This window comes from Lynx canadensis, chromosome B3, assembly GCF_007474595.2.
Source record: "Lynx canadensis isolate LIC74 chromosome B3, mLynCan4.pri.v2, whole genome shotgun sequence".
NCBI lineage: Eukaryota > Metazoa > Chordata > Mammalia > Carnivora > Felidae > Lynx > Lynx canadensis.
The window spans coordinates 81,984,865-82,006,447 of NC_044308.2; the positions used below are offsets into that span (position 1 = coordinate 81,984,865).

Sequence of the window (21,583 nt, forward strand, 5' to 3'; positions counted from 1 at the left end):
AATTAAATGCTGGAGTGAGTGGGGCAGGCAAATGCTGTTGGAGATCAGAGGACAAATAATTGAGCTTGGCTTGTGAAAGGCACTGTAGAAGAGGCAGGGCTTGAACAGGGCCTTGAAAAAAGATTCGATCACATACAGAGGCAGGACTGAAGGACAATTTAGGGAACAGTAATGCTGTGAGCAAAAGACAGGAGCCAGAATGAGTCAGGTTTATTTTGGGATAGTCTGAAACTGTCTCCTCTGAATCTGGATAGGAGATGAAGCTGGCAAGGTAGACTGGGAGCTAGCCGGCGTGGCCTGAAGAACAGGCCGTGGCCTGAAGGCCAGAGATTGGGGCTGTGCCTCTAGCTAGTCATGCGTCCTTGGCAAGTCACTGAACCTTCGAAGCTTCTATTACCTCAAATGTGAAATGATGGTTTCCAGGTGAAAAATCGCTAAGGCAGCTTCCTATTTGAAAGCAACCTGTGATTCTTTTATGGTGGTCATTGATAAACTAGAATAAAGACTTTTGATCTTATCCCAACATTGCAGAGCCTTTAAGGTTGTTCTAAGGGATTCATGTAACAAAAGGGGAAATTTACCACATAATTAAAGGAGCCTCCGTTGGTATTAAATTCAGTAAGGGATGATTATCTTGGGAAAGGCGGTTAGACATACTGGAGGAAGGAACCAGCTCAGAGGCTATGCAGATAGTTCAGAAAGGAGGAGGGCAGTTGAAGTAGGAATCAAAAGAAGGGGAAAGACAAGAGTCATCAATCATTCATTCTTACTGATAATAAAAAGTTGTACTAGGTTCTGGAGATACAGTGGTAAATAAGACAGAAAAGGTCTTTATTCTTTTTTCTTAACATTCGAACAAAAGGAATAATCAGCAGAATTTGGTGATTGACCAATAGGGTATTTGTGTCTTGAAGAGAATGATATTTACTCCAAGGCCAAACATCCAGAGGATTGGTTTAAAAAATATTGTATATTTATAAAACAGAACACAATGCAGCCATAAAGAATTATGAAACATATTTACTGATATGAAAGAATATTAATGATATACCATTGAGTGAAAAACAATACAAGTATAGAACACAAAATAGAAAGTTGTCTACCACTTTGTATGAAGAGTAGGATTATTGGTGATTTATTTATTATTCTTCAGTGATTGCTTATTGAGGGCATACTCTGTGTGAGGCAATGTTTTGGGCTTTAGGGATAAGTGGTAAATAAGACAGACATGGTCCCTGATTACTTTTTGGCTTTTTTAAAAGATCAGGGTGCATTCAGGGTGGTATGGCTGTAGACACCTGTGGCTGATTTTTTTTTTGTCTCTTCTAACTTTTTTGCAATGAACTACTCATATTACCTCTGTTGAAAACTAATTTTTTAAAAAAGTTTAATAGATTCTTCCATTGGTCGTCTGTGTGGTGCGCAAGTGTGTTTTATGACCCCCTCCTTGGCTGTGCAAGTGAAGTGGAGGTGGTGCTGTTATAAATGACACTTGTCCTGGTCTGTGTTTCCTCCAGGTGCTTCCCCGAGAGGGGAGGTGGTTCCGGGACACCGGCCTCCTGCTTAGGGGACATCAGGGCACTGCCGGCGCTTTGGCAGCCAGAGTGGTCAGAACTCCCAGACGCAGCCTGGCTCCAAGGCAAATAGAGTCCTGCTGATGAGACTTTCGACTCTTTGGCTTTTTATAGTCCTCCTGAGGGCTGGTCGTTCCAGCCTGGTGTCCATTTACATTTGCTGTACGTTACTTGACACTCCTTTATTCCCGTTGAAGTTGCCTCTCCCGGAAATCTCTGTCATTCCATAAACACTGGCAACTGCCTGGCAGTGCAGCTGACCTCCCACAGTCTGAAAAACAAAATATATTCTGGCTACATTTAAAGGAAGTTTTGGGGGTGAGTTCAGGGGTGAGGATTTGGCTGGAAGACGTTTGTGGGCAGAGCACCTAAAGGGTGATCTGGCGCTGATGATCACTTAGGCTCCAGGGCTCTTAGACAAAAGCCTTTGTGTTATTTTTTCCTAACCTCTGAACAGCTCTTCTCCCATGATTACTACTAACCATGTCTTTCTGCTAGAATGCACTCATCACTGCCTCCTGTTTTTAAAAGGCAAGATCTTTGAGTATATGCCAAAGAGCAAACAAGCCAGCAAAAACCCTACTAAATTACTATTTTTTGAGAAAGCATTTCTGTTCCTTATAATAAATTATAAAATATAAATCAACTTATGGATACATAGATGAAGAAAAAATTACTTGCTGTCCTATTCCCCAGAGATGTTTTGGTGTATTTTTTGTGTACTTATTTTGCTCTCTATTCACATAGTTTTCAGGCTTTGTTCTATTACTTATGTAGCCTATTTATAGATCTTATGCTGTGTCTATACCAGTATTTTCCATCTAAGTAAGCCTATTCTTTCTATAGCAAATGAAAGCTATTATAATTCGGCACTTCATTGCTTCCAACATTAAGATGGCCTCTACACCCTGAACATATAATGACAGTATGTTTGTCCATTTCAAAGAAGCATTCATTTATTTTTTCATGTCAGCTCTGGCTGAAGGAAATTGCTATAGTCAATCTAGCTAATCAAGACCTCACTCTTTGTTGCTCTGTGATGAAACACCAGGGGCATTTTGACGCAGAAGTCTCCTCAGGGTCACTGATGGTCTTGACCATTGCACCAACCTGAGAGAGAAAGGAGGAACAGAGGTCCCTCTGGACTGTATCGTCCTCCATACACATTCTACCCTCTGTTTGGAATGTGAGAACCTTCTTAACATTTGTATGAGCGGTCCTGGATTACAAATCCTCCATACAGTGTAAGTGGACAAGCAACATGGAGAAAGTGTAATCACAGAGTCCACTTTTCACTAGTTTCAGAGATAAATTTCCTCAGGAATTTCCTTGTCAGTGTTCTCTCTCTGATGTGAATGGAGCCCTCTCCACCCTAGGCGTCTCTGCACTGGGCTCTTACAGCTGAATCTTGGTTTTACCTTCCCCACTCAAAGTCTGATTTATTGTCATTAAGATGTCATGCAGTTCTAAAGAAGCGAGATCTTCTGAGCTTGGGTGTTCCAGGTTTTTAGTTCACTCTACTTACAGAAATCACCTACTGTGACCCTCTTGCATTAACTGTTGATAATTCCTTTATGTCTCTAATTTCCCACAGGAGATCTTTTTCTTCAGCCATCCACTTATGGCCACACATTTTTCTCCTCCTTCCGTAGATCTACACTGAGTGCTAAAATGCAGCAATGATCTCATTTGAAATGTCTTGTTCATCTTTCTCCATCCTGCTTTTTTTGTTTAATAGTACACTTCACTATTTGTAAGCCACCATCAATCTCTCCTTTTTTTGTAAGTAGATAAGGTCTAAATCATAAAGAAACAATATAAATGATCTTATCCTTGTAAATCTCCCTTGTAGTCTTTTATTATTCATATTTTCTATATCTCCAGCTCATTTGCCCCTTTGTTTCTTTAATTTTATTATTCATTATCAACTTACTTGTACATACCTGAATTTTCACTAGACATTCACAAGATGGTTTCTGCCTGCAGTTAAATAGGGGTGGAGGAGCATAAGATTTAGGATCCTGTAGGCAGGAGATTATTAATCATGGATTAAATGTTGAAAGGAATGACCTGAGGTTCAGTTGATATTTGTGCTTGCTCAGAGCTCATTTATTGTCCTGTTTTTCCTTTTGTGTGCTTCCTGAAACCCTGCTCATTGTTATGTACAAATAGAATTCTGTGTGTGTAATCAGAAAGTTCTTCCTCACTAAGTTTATAGTCAATCCAAATAAGCAATGAGGTTAAAAATGACTTTATAGGTAAAATTAATCTGGATGTTTGGGAAGTGAATTGAAATTGAATTTATTTCTTAGCTGGTTGCTGATTTCAAATGCAAAGGCCTTTGAGGAGGCTTAGTTGGGGTTACAGGACTGTTTGAAAGGATCCTTCGTCCTCCATTTTGATGTGTCATTGGGACATTAATAATGGATGGTTGCTGCACTTGGTGGTCAGATATGTTATTCTGATCCATTTTTATTTCCCAAAGGGGCCTCTGGAAAAGGGCAATGAGAGTAGATTTAAAACCACATTATTGGAATTCAATAACTTTTGTCTTGCTTTGTATGTCTAGTGCTTGCTGAAGAGTAGTTCTAATATGGAGAGTCAGTCAAGCATGGAACAGGCAAAATACCAAAATGGATTTTTTAAACTAAGATATAGGCTAAATTCTATGTTTTAATTTGGGCTCTGATGCTTAGCTTTAAATTTTCCATAAAATATGTTAGATGTATGCATTTTGCTCTTTTTGATTCTGTGGATGAAGGGATGAGCATAGGAACAAAACAAATCCATCAGTACAAATTATTTGGGTTGATGGAAGTAAACAAACATATAAATCAATTAGCAAGAATTATTTATTTTAATAATCCCTGGCAATTGTGAAGGACTAAACTTCTGCTTATATAAAGTGTGCCCTCAAGGGAGGACTGAATTCTCTTTAGATGTCTTCACTTCTCTGATAATTACTTAAAAGCTAGAGTAGCTTGAAAGTGGAAGATTCTGAATCCTAGAGTATGGAGGTCGCTCCTGGAAATAAACAAAGTCTTACTTTATCAATTGGTAGAATCTGTCCTTAGAAACATCCCTCCCTGGTGGGTTTGTATGAAAATGTAGAAGAGGGTTGATGATCTATCCAGCCATACTCTAGGACAAATCAATCAAAAGGAAGAGAGGATGAGTGGTATTTACATTCCCACTTATTTCACTTGTTGAATGTTTTTTTTTTTCCTCACCCATGTTTTTATTTCAAATCTGCTGAACTTAAAAAAACTAATCAAGCCAAACAGAGTTAAAAGCTTTAATAGCCAGTGATTACTACCTGGCTGGTAGCACCTGGCCACCTGACAGAGCAAACTAAGAGATTGGTGGGTGTGGATGAAGTGAAGCTATTTCTCTCTACAAAAAGAATCCTGGGAGTCTAAGGATCCTGTTCCTTTGACATTGTTCTTCCTCAGTCACCTTGATATCGCACTTTATATCACTTACTATGCCTAATTTGACCTGTACTTCTTGACTGTTGTTTTGCTGTGTTTGCTATGGACACTGACTTTACTTCTTTGTTGTTCTTTCACTTTTACTTCTTTGTTTTTCAAGAAAGAAATGAATCTTTAGTGGGGAAAACTTAAAACATACAGGCCAATAGTACATTAAATGTCATTTGTAATACTGCCACCTACAGAAAATACTATAAACAGCTTTGACATCTTTTTGAGTTCTTTCTGAGTATATGTGGCTATCATTTTTTTTTATAGAACTCCTTTATAACTTACTTTTTCAATGTGTCTTGAACATCTGATGCTAGGAAATATATTTTCCAACATAATTTTTAGCACCTGTGTATGTTTTCATTCTATGAAATATCACATCAGGTTAAACCAATCTCCTTTTTAAAAAAATTCAAGTATATTGACTCTTTGTTAGTTGTATTAGTTTCAGGTGTACAATACAGTGATTCAAAAACCAATCTCCCTTCTTTTGATTTTTTTTTTTTGGTTAGTAGAATTTTTCACCATTATGAACAATTCTGTGATAGCATTTCAGTAGGTGAATCCATTATTGCCTTAGGAGAGATTCCTAGGAATGAAATTGGGTCAGTGGGAGGCACCCGGAGCTGTCCAGGAGGTTAATTGATGACTTGTATTCCCATCTGCCCTATATGATTGGATGGCTTTGGCTTTAGAATTTGGATTTGTTGTTACCTCATTTACAGGGTCTTAATCATGGTCCCTGAAATTAGTTCTTAGGACTCTCATCTTATGAAGTTTCATTTCCTCTTCTAGATTCTTTCTAGAATTCTCTTTAGATTCCCTAGTTTAGGGATCTAAAAACTTGTGTCTATAATGTTAGCCCCCAACAGGCATGTTGTAGGTGTTTAAACAGAAACCAACAGCCAAGCTAGTTGCTGTGGATATTTATGTGGGGGAGGAAGACATAGAAACACATCCTTAGAAGCTGTGCCATGGTTTTAGTGGTCTAAATATATAAATAGTGCATCTAAGAAAGAGGTTGACCAGCTCAAGGTCACATCATGAGTCAGCAATGAAATCCCAAATAGGACTTTCATCTCCTTAACCTTTTTATCCCACTATAAAGAGTATTTATGAATAGGTCAAGAGAAAGCATTTATAAATGAACCTGTAAGGCCACTTATAACTTGAAGTGCTCAACAATTTCAAGAGAGTTACTAGAAAATTCCCATCCCGGGTAGGCAAATCTAAATTGCCAAAAGGCATTGATAGATTTTTAGAAAATAAAATATAAAGTGACTGAAATGAATAGAGAGTTATTGTGGTATAGACAGATGGAAATAAACCTCATAGGAGTGTGCATGTGTTTGTGTGTGTGTGTGTGTGTGTGTGTGTGTGCAGGGGGTGGGGATGGAGTGGGAGGGACATTGGATGGGGGAAGAGTAATAGCCTGAGCCTACCATGGTGACTAAGGAACACACAACCAAAGAGGCTCCTCAGAACATTAACCCTGGTGTGAAGGTGGAGGTCTTATGAATGAATCATAGATATTTCCTCCTCTGCCTGATGGTATGGATCTGCACTGTTATTTCAAACCTGTGGCAGGGTTGCTTGTAGGAGCCATAGAGATACTGTCCAATGTCCCCAGGAGTGGGACTCAGGTATCCTGATTCCCAGTCTAGTGCTCATTCTGGTACTAGTAAGAAATCATGGTCATTTTACCAGAGTTTTCAGAGATACACAAAAGTTTCTGGGTAACCAAAGCTCAGGTTCTACATTATGGGAAGGGTACACAAATAAAAGAGAAAGGAAACAAAAGACAACCTTGGAGCTTGAGGGTAGAGATCAGCCATCCAGCACTGTTTTTATAGATGAGGAAACTGAGGCTCAGTGAGTTATTGGGACATAAGTAATTAGTACATACTAGGACTAAGAACTCAGACTTTCTGACACTCAGCTTGATACAAAGTGATTTAGGTATAGCTTGTGATTCATTTATTCTTTCTCATGATTGTCTTCAAGCTTCTATTTCATCGTTTGTGAATTCAGTATCACTAACATCAGCATGTATTAAGAATCTATTTTACATGTGGTGCTGTACTCTATAAAGCAAAATAGACAAATGCAGCACTTGACACATAGGAATTTCAAAGGAAGACAGATCTCATAGAAGTAGACAAAAATGACTTATAGACAACTAAACAAACAAACCAAATACGTAAATTATACAACTTCTGCCATGTGAGATTGTAAATAAAAAGATTCTCACAGTCCATTGCATAAAGAGATGACCTATTTTCATAGGTCATCATAGAAGAAAAATAGTATATAATGTGGCACACCTAGCACTATGGTACATGTAATAGTGCTATTTCTTTGGTAATTGTTGATTACTTCCTTCTCTAATTTTTGTCTTTTGCATATTCTCTGATGGTCTGCAAAGACTGGAAGAGTTTGGTGAGGCAAGAAGCCTCGAAGTGAATGCCTTCTAAAACCAAAGCATTTTTCCTGCTCTAGAGAACTAGTTAATAGTCATGTGGTTCTTAGACATATTCTTACTGAGGCCTTTTTTCCATTTTATAAAGACCTTGAAGATGAAAAAGGAACATACAAAACCCTCAAACATTTGATCTGTATAACTTGAACTGTGGTGAATATGAGACTAGGCTGTATTTTCTGTTCTCTTGAAGACTAAAGACAAACCAAAGGTGACCCTGCCCTCTTCTATGGTAACAAAAGCCACTTGGCCAGGTATCTTCATAAATGCCTGACTTAGTCATTTGCTTCAGAGCCAGTGTCAGTAGTAGTAGTATTAGGGTAGTATTGGTATTATATTCTGAAACTATCAAATGTGTGATACGTTATAAAACAAATGAGTAATTATGGGATCTTCTAATTCTATCACCCCTGGTTCTTGAGAACCAAGATTCTTGGTGTGGAAGAAAAGAGATATTGATGTAGTACAGAAGATATTTGATAAAATCAGTGCAGTCATGAATTTGAATTGGAAATATCACTTATGAACTCATAAGGTGTTTTATTTTTAAATATTCATATTTCTTTCTGTGTTAATTAAAAAAAAAGAAACAATGACTAACTCAGTAGTAATGAGCATCCCTATTGCACAAATTATAGTCTGGAAAAACTTTTTCCATTAAATGAAACCAAGGCTTTTTAGAGAAATGGCTAATTTCAAGTCTATAAATAGACAAGATGAGCAAGGAAGCTATTGAAAACAACTAGAACAATCAACTTGAAGTCAAGTCAAAGGGGATCCCACTGGCCAATGATGGACAATCTGAGCTTCAATAAGATTGAGAATTGTAATGGATCAAAACTCATCAAATATGTTTAAGTTAATGAGTATTTGATACTAAGTAAATCAAATGGTTGGTTACCTTCTGATTTGACAGAAGAGCAGTTCATTATCTTGAAAACTGAGTAACAAAAAGAATCAAGCATTTATCTTGACTTTCCATTGTGAATTGTATCACTGTAAACAAATAGTTGATAAAGGGAAGCTTCTTCTAATAAAGTTATCCCAGCTATTAAATGAAAACAAAATGATAGAATATCATCATTCTGCAACCTCCAAAGCATTAACAGATTGAGGCAAAGAGCACCAACTATCAGAATAGTTGGTATCATCAACTGTCACAGAAGAGCTAAACCAAAGTTAAAAGCCTCTTGCTGAAAGAACACAACAGTACTTACACTTTTGTTAAAGAAATTGAACATACGACTAATTAGACCTCAAGATTCAGCTGCCAATTTGAGGGAAGTAGAGCAGACAGAGGAATCTACATGGTGACTGCAATCAACAAATCCTAATTATGGGAAACTCTGCAGGTCTAATGCCCCACGATCTTCAACAGATAAATTGTATGAAAAAGGAATATATATGGAATCTATAGATTAAAAAAAGGCTTAAAGGACATATCAAGTGAAAAACTGGGCAAAAGTAAGTCATAGTATCTAGGAATGCATACTTGGGTAATAAAACAGAAAGAGATGTGAGTCAGGATAGGGGTCACTTTCACAGAGATAGAGGGCCTATGATGGGGAGGAGGTACATGGCTGGAAAATTTTTGACCTGGGTATTGGTTACAAGGATGTTTGTTACCAAGCTATATGTTTTTGTGTGATTTCACATATCTGTTTCATTCTATAAGTGTAAAAGAACAGAAAAAAAAAGCATGGTAAACAAGTCTGCAGGCTTGATGCTGACCTAGGGATTATCATAACACTGTCAGCAGTGGGTAAAAAAAGTTGTGGAAATCATGTTCTGGGGCAAAATGAATGTAAGTTGTACTGTAGACACATCTGGATAACGTCAGTGGTGGGCTACCTCTCAAGCTGCTGGGAGATTTTGTTTTTATGATTGTGTAGCAACAGGTGTGCATGTGGTTCCCTTTTTAGTATCAGCTGGACTAGACAGATGACCCATCTTTGTCTCAGTGTTTTTCAGCATGCGGTGCTGAGAACACTGGCATCATGGCCACTCTGTTGTACTTAAGAAACTCCATATCTCTTGGTCCCATCTCTCTTCAAAGGAGCAGCCCCAGAATCTGTATGATTCACAAGCACACTGTAGTGTAAGAACCACCACTGACTTCTCTGTCAATTTCTACCTGAAATCATTTCTATGAAGATGTGGGAAGTATAGATCTTCTAAGCAATTTCCAAATGGGCTGTTTAGAGTCAAGGCCACAGCTATGATTTTCGTTAATGAGTGAACTTAGATTTTGAATCTTTATGTAGTTGAGTCATGTAGAACACTGTGTGTGAATGTGTCTAAGCAATAGCCCAATAAAACATTTTCTCCAGTGTGCAATAACAATTGTCAATTTTGTTCTCATCTTTTTTTGCTAAGGGTTTTTTTTTTCCCTCTCATACAAGTGAGAGCCTGAGATTAGGAAGTGAAAGTGATATTTCTAAAAAAAATTTTTTAACATTTATTCATTTTTTGAGAGATAGAGTGTGAGTGGGGAAGGGGCAGAGAGAGACAGAGACACAGAATCTTAAGCAGGCTCCAGGCTCTGAACTGACATCAGTTCAGACATGGGGCTCGAACTCAAGGACCGTGAGATCATGACCTGGGCTGAAGTCAGATGCTTAACTGACTGAGCCATCCAGGTGCCCCAAAAGTGATATTTCAATCAATGAATCCTCTGAAGTTTTTAAATAACAATACTAACAACAACAGCAACAAATTTTAAATCATGAAAAGAAGAACTATGTAGATTTGGATGTGGCCAGGTATGGCCAGATAGAACTTCCAGCTGGTCCTTTATCAGCGGAAGACAGAGGAGACTTTCAGAATATGAGAGTGGAAGTGTAAAGGCTTCCAAGTTTATATTCTCCATCTTCCTCCTCTTTCTATCATCCTCTTTACTCTCCCCTACGTGCTTTTTCAGCCCCTTTACTGATCAAGACAGCTGACATCCAGTGTCAGCTGCTTGCATTTGCCAATTGAGCGCCACTCAGTGTGGATTCACTTAAGAGAGGACACTAAACTAGTCCTCACTTTATGGGGATTGATTTGTGAAACACAGTATTCTATTCAGTTGAATTCTACAAACATCCTCTGAACACTGACCAAATGTGTGGCAGTATGCTACTAGCAGTGTGGCATGATAGACACAGAGACAATTAAAATGCATTTCCTGCATCTAGAAAGGTTCAGTCTGGTCAGAGTAATGGATGAGTTATAGCTAATGATAACAGCAAAATCATTTGCACATAAGTAATTTCCTTTCAGTCCTCATACTTTCCAAACTGTAGCAATTAAAAGGGTAACAACTGTTTGCAGCCATAAGTTCTTCAAACTCTGGAGAGAAGTATGTACTGTGATGACCATAAAAAGTCTCAGGACCCCTCCCTCCCTCCCACCACAGCCATTCTAATATGATAAAGATAGGAGATATGATATGATAAAGAAGAAATGATATGATAAAGAAGAAACCAGGACCACTAAGAAAGTATATTTGTGGGGTGCCTGGGTGGCTCAGTGGGTTAAGCGTCAGACTTTGGCTCAGGTCATAATCTCAGGGCTCCTAGGTTTGAGCCCTGCATTGGGCTCTCTGCTGTAAGCAGAGAGCCTGCTTCGGATCCTCTGTACTACCCCCCCGCCCCACGCCCCTCCCCTGCTCATGCTCTCTCTCAAAAATAAATAATCATTTTTTTAAAAAGTATATTTACTTGAGGAAGGGAAAAAAGAGGGAGAAGTCCAATTTGGGGAAATAAAATACCTTGTCATAGGAATATCTGTCTGTTTTTTGGAGAAAGCACAGCTTTGAAAGTCAACTGAAGATGACATTAATACTCTGCAATAGGAAGTTTTTAATATAAAATTGCAAGGTTCAGTTCAAATGGCTCACTTTCACAGGGATAGGCACATATGAGGTTTTCTTTTTCTTGTTTTTAAACCAAGTGACTGTAGTGTTCCCTTGATCTGCACTTTAAAATAAAAGCCCATGTATTAGGTAGGAGTCTCCTCTCAGTTTTTTTTTCTAGTGAGTGAACACACACACATACAGTGGGCATATCTACAATTGCTAATAAACAAAATGAGCAGTCAGGATGACGTGGCGTTTTGCAGTAAGACTAAAATATGTATAGAAAATGCCTCTTGATATTTAAAAAAATTCTTAATGCTTATTTTTGAGAAAGAGAGAGACAGAGTGTGAGCAGGGGAGGGGCAGAGAGAGAGGGAGGCACAGAATTTGAAGCAGGCTCCAGGCTCTGAGCTGTCAGCACAGAGCCCGACATGGTGCTCGAACCCACAAGCTGTGAGATCCTGACCTGAGCTGAAGTTGGATGCTTAACGAACTGAGCCACCCATGTGCCCTGCCTCTTGATATTTAATTCTAGTCTTAGTGACTTTAGATCAGGAAAACATTTTATAACTGTCATTCAAAAATGTAATTTACATTTTTCTAAATGTAGTGGTCCGTGCTGGCTAAGATGAAGATTCAAGAATTTTGAAACTCTGTTAGGAAAACATTGGAAGTGGAAGTGAGACCTCACTACCCTTTAAAAAGCATGCTTTAATTCACAATTTCTTAGAAAAGACATTTGAATGTGTCCCACAGTTACACAAATATAAGTCAGGAATGTTTTAAGGGAAACAGTGAAATTACTTTTAGGAGAAAAGAAAAAGAGAACACTATTTGGGGTTGTAAGTGAATGGAGAAGTCCCTGCCAATTACTGTTTGTTCCTATGGAGAGGCAGATTGTAGGTCTTGGGGGGATTTGCTGTGTTTTCTCATGGGGATTGCATGTGGGGCAAAGCAAGAAGCAGAAAGAAGTGGGAAGGACTGTATTAATGGGACTTCATGAAACTGAGGTGCCTAGTATTGCTTTGGTACCTGGGCGAGGAAGTTGTAGGAAGGGTGGATTTCCTTCCAAAAATACACACAGAGCCTGGAGATTGACACTTTGGGACCCTTTGGAAGAATGTTGGTCCATGGATACTTGTACTTTCACAAGAAAACCTTCAAGATGTCTTGAGAATGGTTGAGAAGGGGCATGGTGGCCTTATGGTGAGACAGCAAACAGATCCCTTCCCAGGGACAAGTAGCAGAAGCTGAAGCAATTAGAGCACTGCCATGAAAGGTATCCTCATCTTTCTCCCATGCTAGTGGAAACTGAACATACCGGTTAAATACATATCAGTACTCTGTCTAGAAAAGATAAGATACAACTGAAAAATATACAACAATCCTACACACAAAAAAGAATAAACATAAACACACATAAACAACTCTCTTACATAAACACACAAGTAAATTAAAAGAAAAACACCCAGGGGTGCCTGGGTAGCTCAGTTGCTTAAGTGTCTGACTCTTGATTTAGGCTCAGGTCACGATCTCACAGCTCGTGGGTTCAGGCCCCGCTGGCAGTGCAGCCTGCTTGGGACTCTCTCTCCCTCTCTCTCTCTCTCTCTGTCCCTCTTCCCACTCATGCTCTCTCTCTCAAAATAAGTTAATAAATTAAAAAATAAAATAAAAAAATAAAATAAAATAAAAGCACCCAACCAGCTGGAGTTTATTTGTAAACTCCAGCCTCAGGTCAGTGTTTATATGAGCTGCTTCAGTAACCACAGGAGATTCCTGTTTGAGACAGGTGGCAGCAGCTGCAATTCTGAGACCACAGGTGTCAAGAAGGTTGAGTAAAGCGGGCAGTTGGCAACATAATGTATTCAATGCATCATATTCTGTGAGTAATTGAATGCCACAGAGACTACTGTGCTGTGTGTGGATTAAACAAAATGAAGAACGTCACTTTCCCACGTTAACACAGTCATGTCTAAGGAAAAAGTCTTGATGCAACTTTGAAGATATATTGTTAACCACTGCCATTTGGTTTAGTTCACTTTGAGATGGGCTCTAGATTAGTCTCATTTTCTTTTATACTTGCCAGGAAATAATGTGGAAGTTGTGGAATCAGGGATGTAGATAATAGTGCAGTGTAATGAGTGTGCTCTTTGTTATTTCCAAGAATCTGAAGGGAATGTGTGACCCGAAATTAATTTTTATATGCATTTTACTAAGAGACTATAAACTGGTTTTCTTTTCTTTCATTATTTTAAAAATGATCATACAGCAACATTGACTTTCTTTTTGGTACAGTTCTTTTTTGTACAGTTCTACAAATTTTAACCCATTTGGAGATTCATATAACCATCTCCACAGTCAGAATACAGAACAATTCTATCACCCCAAAACTCCCCTATGCTCTCAGTTTATAGTCATGCTCTCCCAACCCCAGTGCCTGGAAACCACTAATGTATTCTTCATCACTATAATTTTCTTCAAAGAATGTCGTATAAATGAAATTATATAGCATGCAATCTTTTGAGACCGGCTTCTTTCACTTAGCATAATGCCTTTGAGATTTATACAAATTGTTACATGTATCAATAGTTTTTCCCCTACTTGTTGTGTATTATATAGACGTGCCATAATTGTAATTTGTTTATCTATTTACCACTGAAGGACACTTAGGTTTTGGTGATTATGAGTAGCTTCTTTTCTTTTTTGTATGTGCCTAAGTTTTTATCTCTCTAAGGCAAACACTCAGGAGTGGGATTGCTGGGTTATATGGTAAGCGTATGTCTAACTTCATAGGAAATGGCTAAACTGTTTTCTAGAGTGCCTGTACCCTTTTGCATTCCACTAGCAGTGTAGGAGAGTGTCAGTTGCTCTGGCACTTCTGAGCACTTGGTATTTTTTATTGTATCCATTTAAAAAATGTATACAAGTATACATGTATACAGGTATCTCACTGTGGTTTTAATTCACATTTCTCTAATGGCTAGATGAGGCTGAAAGTTCTTTTTCATGTGCTTTTTTACCATCATTATACCCACTTAGGTCAAGCGTTTGTCCAAGTCTTTGCCCATGGTGTAATTATATTGGGTTTTTTCTTACTGTGAGTTTTGATAATTCTTTATATATAGTAGCTCCCACTTATCTGTGCTCAATAGTAGTCTGGAAGCAGATGATCCTCCTTCTGACATATCGTCAAAAGGTCAATAGTAGCCTGATGCTACATCACAATGCCTATGTCATTCACCTCACTTCATCTCATCACATAGGTGTTTTATCACCTCACATCATAGGAGGAAGAAGGGTGAGAACTGTACAATAAGATATTTTGAAAGAGAGGGAGAGAGAAAGAGGCCATATTCATATAACCTTTATTACAGTACATTGTTACTATTGTTCTATTTTATTATTAGTTATTAATTTCTTACTGTGCCTAAGTTATAAATTAAACTTTATCATGTATATGTATCATGGTATGTATATATAGGGGGAAAACAGAGTATATATAGATTTCAGTATGATCTTTTGTTTCAGGCATACACTGGGGATCTTGAACATATCTCCCATAGATCAGAGGGAGTTAGGGTATTCTGGATATAAATCCTTTATTGAATAGGTGATTTGCAAATATTTCCCCAGTAACTTATCTTTTCCTTAAAAATACCTTTCACAGAGTAGAAGTTTTATATTTTGATGAAATAAATTGTGTTCTTTTATGAGTTGTGTCTAATATGCCACGACTAAGAAAAATCAGTGCCAAACCCTGGGTCCATATTTAGGGCGACCACATTGACATCTTCTACTCCCTGGAATGCCCTTCTCCACCTCACCTTCCTGGTCTCCTTGAAGACCCAAACTTTACTTCCTTAGAAAAGCTTTCTTGTCCCTTTCCTCCTTGCCTCCTTGGGCACAGTCATTTCCTCCTCATTTGTGTACCCTCTGTGAATACTTATCTTCCCAACTATGGCTTCTAGTTACATGCTCCTTCCTACCAGGCAAGGAACTCTGGGGTAGGGGGGCAAGCCCTGGCCTTATTCAACTTTATATCCCCAGCACATTCACTGAAAAAACAGAAGTGACTGATTTCTAAAGACATTATTCTTCTATCCTTAATAATTATGGGTCGTTCCAGGGACAATTTAAGGATCTCTAAAAACAAATGTTATTGTTTGAATAAGAACATTAAAATTTTTTTTTCAACGTTTATTTATTTTTGGGACAGAGAGAGACAGAGCATGAACGGGGGAGGGGCAGAGAGAGAGGGAGACACAGAATCGGAAGCAGGCTCCAGGCTCTGAGCCATCAGCCCAGAGCCTGACGTGGGGCTCGAACTCACGGACCGCGAGATCGTGACCTGGCTGAAGTCGGACGCTTAACCGACTGCACCACCCAGGCGCCCCTGAATAAGAACATTTAAAAACTACCCTAAACTTAAAATTTTGTTATTCTTTGAGACATCTGTTGATTGAGTCAACTAAATGGGCTTGATGGAGAATATCTTTTCTCAGAGGAAAAGATATAAGGGAATAATATATTGATGTAGAGTCATGGGAGCTTTTGTGTAGCTAAAGCAATTGATACCAATTGATGATATTGAAAAGTAAAACTAAACAATTCTATCTACTCAAGTTTTTGTTTATTGTCAGTATGTTGAAGTAAGATCCTGATTGTCAAAATTCTTGAGTGCCCAACTTAATGATAGTCACTAATTATAGGAAGAGGTGCTGGGGAACCAATCAACTAGTTGGGGAGAACATTCATCAACCAAAATATATACTCTGGAAATGAAGCTACATTATGATGATGATGATAAAATCTTCACAAATTATATGAAACAGCATTTTTTTCCACCATATTCATAGGAAGTTAGATGTTTTTTTTCATTTGTTCATAAGAGAACAAGACAGGCAAACTTCTGAAGGTTAAATGGTTTGTCTTGGCATCCTTTGCTGCCTTTCTCTGGATCTGCTTTTCTCCTACCTGCACACAGTCCCAGAGTCCTCTAGCTCTCTGTGGACATGGAATACAAGGGATGAGAGCTGCCTTTAAGGGAAAGAGACTGAATTTGGGGTTTTAGAGTGATAGAAGTCTGGACTGGTGGGTCTGTCCATGGTCACCTTGTCCCAAGTGAGGCATATTTGGCAATCATCTCTCCCTTTGAATCTGGAAAGGGTTCCATGGCTGTCACTCATACAGTCTTCAACGTCCTCATCCCCTTCTTGATCTTATCTCCTTTACACTCAGGTTTCTGCCTACTAACACCCTCTATAGAAATAGGAAAGAACCTGAAATCAAACATTAACATTTGTTATGAATTTTAGTCACTAAACCAGCTTAACCAGTCATTGCCATGTTAAATTTGACATCTCTAATTGTATAATGTTAATGTTAGTGTTAATGCTCTCAGTAAGCAGATGGAGAGAAATATTTTTGCTTATACATCTTTAAGACGTGTGTGTGTATGTGTGTGTGTGTGTGTGTGTGTGTACAGTCCTGAACCGGAAGGGATTGTTTCTTTTTGTATTCCTAAATCTGTGAATCTAAAATTGCTAACTTTTTTTCTAGCAAGTAGCACTGCAGTGCTCAAAAGTTTGTTATATGCTGAGCAGTTTGGCCATGTGAGTTGAGTCCAGTCTCCAGTTGCTATCTACTTGAGTCACATGTCCAGTCAAGGCCGAACACTAGTGATTCCTTATATGCATCAGTGGGGCTCTGGTCTGACCCTCCACTCTCCCCGACCCCACCTCAAATGCTTCCTCTTCACCTTGCTAATTTAGTGCCCACAGGGCCTCCAACAGGTCAGATCTCTCAGAGCCTTTTAATTCCAAACAGTCTCTGCTGGAAGGAAGCCATTTAGCAAATCCTTTTTAAAAGTTTCTAATACCTAGTTATCTGACTGCATTAAAATAAACAGAATGTCAATAATATTCCGCTTCTTTCATATAAACGTATGGCAAATTGGCAATAGTTAAGGGTCTAAGGCTTAGAAGCTTCAAACTGATTATTCTTTAAATGTTTGGTTGACATTTATGTAGAGGGACAGAGGAAAGCAGATTTTATATCATTAAAAAGTATGTACAGATTCAGAATCACTCAGTTATTTCTCTCAACAAACCTCTCATCGAATATTCCAAGTATAGTATGTTTGGGGGAGGGTGTACATACTTTCACACACACACACACACACACACACACACACACACACACCCTACACATACATCTGGAATTCTTGTTCTACAGTTTGTGTGTGCATGTAATTTTGTCAAACCAGACACCTGGTGACAGAGTAGAGGGCATACAAATGATTAAATAAATGAATAGACCCCAGAAAGTTGTACCATGCCATGCATTATTTAGTTTCAGAATTTCAGCAGACACTGCATGTGCACATTGCGAAAATACTCGATAGAGGTGAGCTCTTGTGGGGACAGTGTTTCTTTCTCTCAGGGCCCATCTGTTTCTGTAGGAACAGGGGTAATTTCTATTTCACAGATATGTAAGGAGGAGGGTGTGAAGACCTTAGTTAACTGGCACCGTTGATGCTTTAGTGCCCCTTATACATTGTTTCCCCTGGATAGTTGCCTGGCAATCTTGACCATGGCCTGGGTCTGATTAAATTCCTACATTCATCATGAAGGAACCAAATGATGTGTAAGAGGAGTGATGGCATGTTGTTTTGATGGTGCCAAGACTGTATATAACATATTATATGGGAAGGTGGGAGTGGGGTGGTTGAGAAATGACTCTTTGGCTATTCTGAGCAGGTGGCATAATAGTTACCCAAACCTTTTCCTGTCCTAGGTATATAATGTATTCTGAATCGGCAGGATCATAGTAGGGCCCAGGAGACTGATATTAACAAATCCAAGTGAGGAAATCAAGAATGTGAGAAAGTGGAAAACACTGCCAAGGGTGTGGTTGAAGTGATCACTATAGAGGCTTTGCAGGAGGGGGTGGTTTATGAGAAAAAGGGGTGGAGGGGGCTGGTGGCCTAGATGAGGTTGGAGAACACCTGTAGTGGGAGAATGGGAGTGAAAAAGACAAAGAGAGTTTGGGGGCATAGGAGACTTTCTGATACTGTTCCACAGGTAGAGTGGTGACAAGGTCCAGAATAGAGATATGGCAGAGTTGTCCTAATGGAGTAGTCATGAAGGTCTTAAGGGTTGTGGAGTAAAGGAAACTTGAGGCAAGGGTGTTGGTTGGTTCATCAGTGTAAACATTACCTCAGGTAATGGTCTGCTCAATAGGGAGAGGAAAACTGAACCATATGCATTCTTCAGTGTGAGGAGTGCAAGAGAATATAGGTAATAGCAATGAAGAAGGAAGATGGGAAGGCATAGCAGAGAGTAGACACCTAGTAGAAACAAAGGGTGTTAGTATGAGGGCAAAAGAGTAATGATCAGAAAGTGTAAAGCAGTGAGGCTTGCCCTTCCCCCATCTCTCAGGTGAGGGCTGGGAGAAGGAACAGACTTCAATGGGATAGCAGTGGGGGAAGCAGGAACCCAGGACAGAGTCACGTTTGGGTAAGAGCAGGAGATACATGTACTATTCTGTGAAAAAGTTATGGAGAATTTCTTATACAATGGACTGGGAGTATTAGCCAGGAAAGTGCACAGTGTAAGAGATCAGCAGTGGGAGGAAGGGAGTTCCCCAAGGTAACACAGTACTACATGGAAATGAGCATCCTAAGAGGGCAAAGGATACAGGACATTTACTCTGGGGTGGTGGTTGAGGTATCAAGAATAAGAAGTGTGGGAAATAACTGGAGTAAATGCTCCAAGGAGGCATCTGTTGAGATCCCAGTCAATATGGACTATTTGATGATAGCAGTTACAGGCCTGCCCTGATGTGCTGAAGGCCAGCAGAGACTGGCTAATCTGGCTTTGAGTGGTTTCCATGTACTGGTTGATGAGGTAATGTGATTTTTGCACCAAATCTTTTTTGGACTGCATGTGCTCATGGGCCACATTAGTCAGAACTTTACCTAATTAGGATTCCAAAGTCTGTTTAAACTTTTAATCTATTTCAAATTATTACCACCAATTTACATAAGTATCACCAATTAGTTCTTGAGTTTCAAGAAATAATATTGGAGCACTTATTGGAGTTTTACAATAATTTTTATTAAAAATTCAGCACAATTTTATGTCATTCTTCAATAGATTTTTTTTGCCTACTATTACACATTAAATACAGATTCCATTTTAGTTTTTCTTTAAAAACGAGTAATTGAATTATATGAAATTGAAAAGTTATGTTTCCAGCTAGACTGACTGTTTGGATAGTCATGATAGGGCTCAGACCTCAAATGTTATCCTACATTTTAGCCTTAATAAAAATCATAAATAAAAGTCCCATTTAAAAAAATCACTGATGCATAACTAAACATGAGTCGCTGAGTACTTTAGCTGACATGTTCATCCTTTTGATGCTTAATGGACTCAAATTGCTCGAGTAAATATTACCATTGATGCTACCCATTTTGTGCTGCCAGCCTCTGACAGCACAATTGAAATTTGGGAAATTGTAAGGACAAGTGAGATATCCGGCACCAAATCTGCCTACCTAATAGTATGTGTGGAGGAGATTGAAACTTTGATTTAGTAATGTTTTTATTTAAAATGTCCAGGTCTTAAAAACACAGCCGTATTTTGTCTTTTTTGTCCTTGGAATTTTTCTGACTTTCTTTCTCTGTCAGAACTATAAATATAGAGAATAAATTGATGGTTTCCAGAGCGAAGGGGAGGATGGGGGATGGACAAAATGGGGGAAGCAGAGTGGGAGATACAGGCTTCCAGTTATGGAATGAATAAGTATCACAGGGATAAAAGGCGCAGCATAGGGAATAAGTCAATGATATTGTAATAGTGTTGTATGATGACAGATGGTAGCTATACTTGCAGGGAGCATAGCATAAAGTTTAGAGAATTTGAATCACTATGTTGCATACCTGAAACTAATGTGACATTGTGTGTCAACTATAATCAAATAAAAAGGTTTTTAAAAAGAGTGATTCTGATTGCGAAGCGTGGGTTGAAATTTAGATACTCATTATGAATTTAAAGATGAAAATCTGTTCTTGTGGGAATGTGACAATTGTCCCTTACATCAAAGACCCCATGGCTTCTTGAGCATGGTTGGGTATTCCTATGAAGTGCACATTCTAGCCCACGTTTCTCCCTGCTACCTGTCTGGATGATGCCTCTCTCCTGAAACACTGTGTGCTCAGAGGAACTCGCCACTAGCAAAGAGATCAGCTGTTGGCTCCCTTGCCAGGATCACAAACAAACAGTAACTAAAGAGAATAGAGAGCGGATTTGTGAGGTGACCTCTTACCTTGGCTGAACTTTCAATCTGAAAGAATTGAATCTGAAAGAATAGTAGCATTTTTGTGGTTTAGAAAAAGATCAACTTACCTGCATGTACTGAAGGTCCAGTGGCCAAGAATACAGCCTGCAGCTATGTATCTGATATTAAATAAAGGCAAGTTAAATGACCATCAATGGGGGCACCTGGGTGGCTCAGTCAGTTAAGCATCCGACTTCAGCTCAGGTCATGGTCTCACAGTTTGTGGGTTCGAGCCCCGCGTCGGGCTCTGTGTTGACAGCTCAGAGCCTGGGGCCTGCTTTGGATCCTGCGTCTCCCTTTCTCTCTGCCCCTCCACTGCTCATGCTCTGTCGCTCTCTTTCAAAAGTAAACATTAAAAAAAAAATGTCCATCAACTGATGAATGGATAAAGAAGCTGTGTTTTATATATATGATTGAATACTACTTGGCAATGAGAAAGAATAAAATCCTTCCATTTACAACAACATGGATGGAACTGGAGGGTATAATGCTAAGTGAAATAAGTCAGTCAGAGAAAGACAGGTATCATATGTTTTCCCTCATATGTGGAACTTGAGAAACTTAACAGAAGACCATGGGGAAAGGGAAGGGGGGGAAATAGTTACAAACAGAGATGGAGGGAGGCAAACCATAAGAGACTCAAATACAGAGAACAAAGTGAGGGCTGATGGGGGAAGGTGGGGGAGAGGAAAATGGGTGATGGGCATTGAGGAGGGCACTTGTTGGAATGAGCACTGGGTGTTGTATGTAAGCAATGAATCACGGGAATCTACCCCTGAAACCAAGAGCATACTGTATACACTGTATGTTAGCTAACTTGACAATAACTTATATTTAAAAAATAATTTAAAAAATAATTTAAAAA

The 21,583-nt window shown here is 38.9% G+C and overlaps 1 protein-coding gene across 3 annotated transcripts in view; it reads left to right on the forward strand.

Annotated features, from left to right (window-relative positions):
- AKAP6 (A-kinase anchoring protein 6) overlaps nt 1-21,583 on the forward strand; it is a 481,187-nt gene that overhangs the window by 173,753 nt on the left and 285,851 nt on the right. The window lies entirely within an intron of this gene.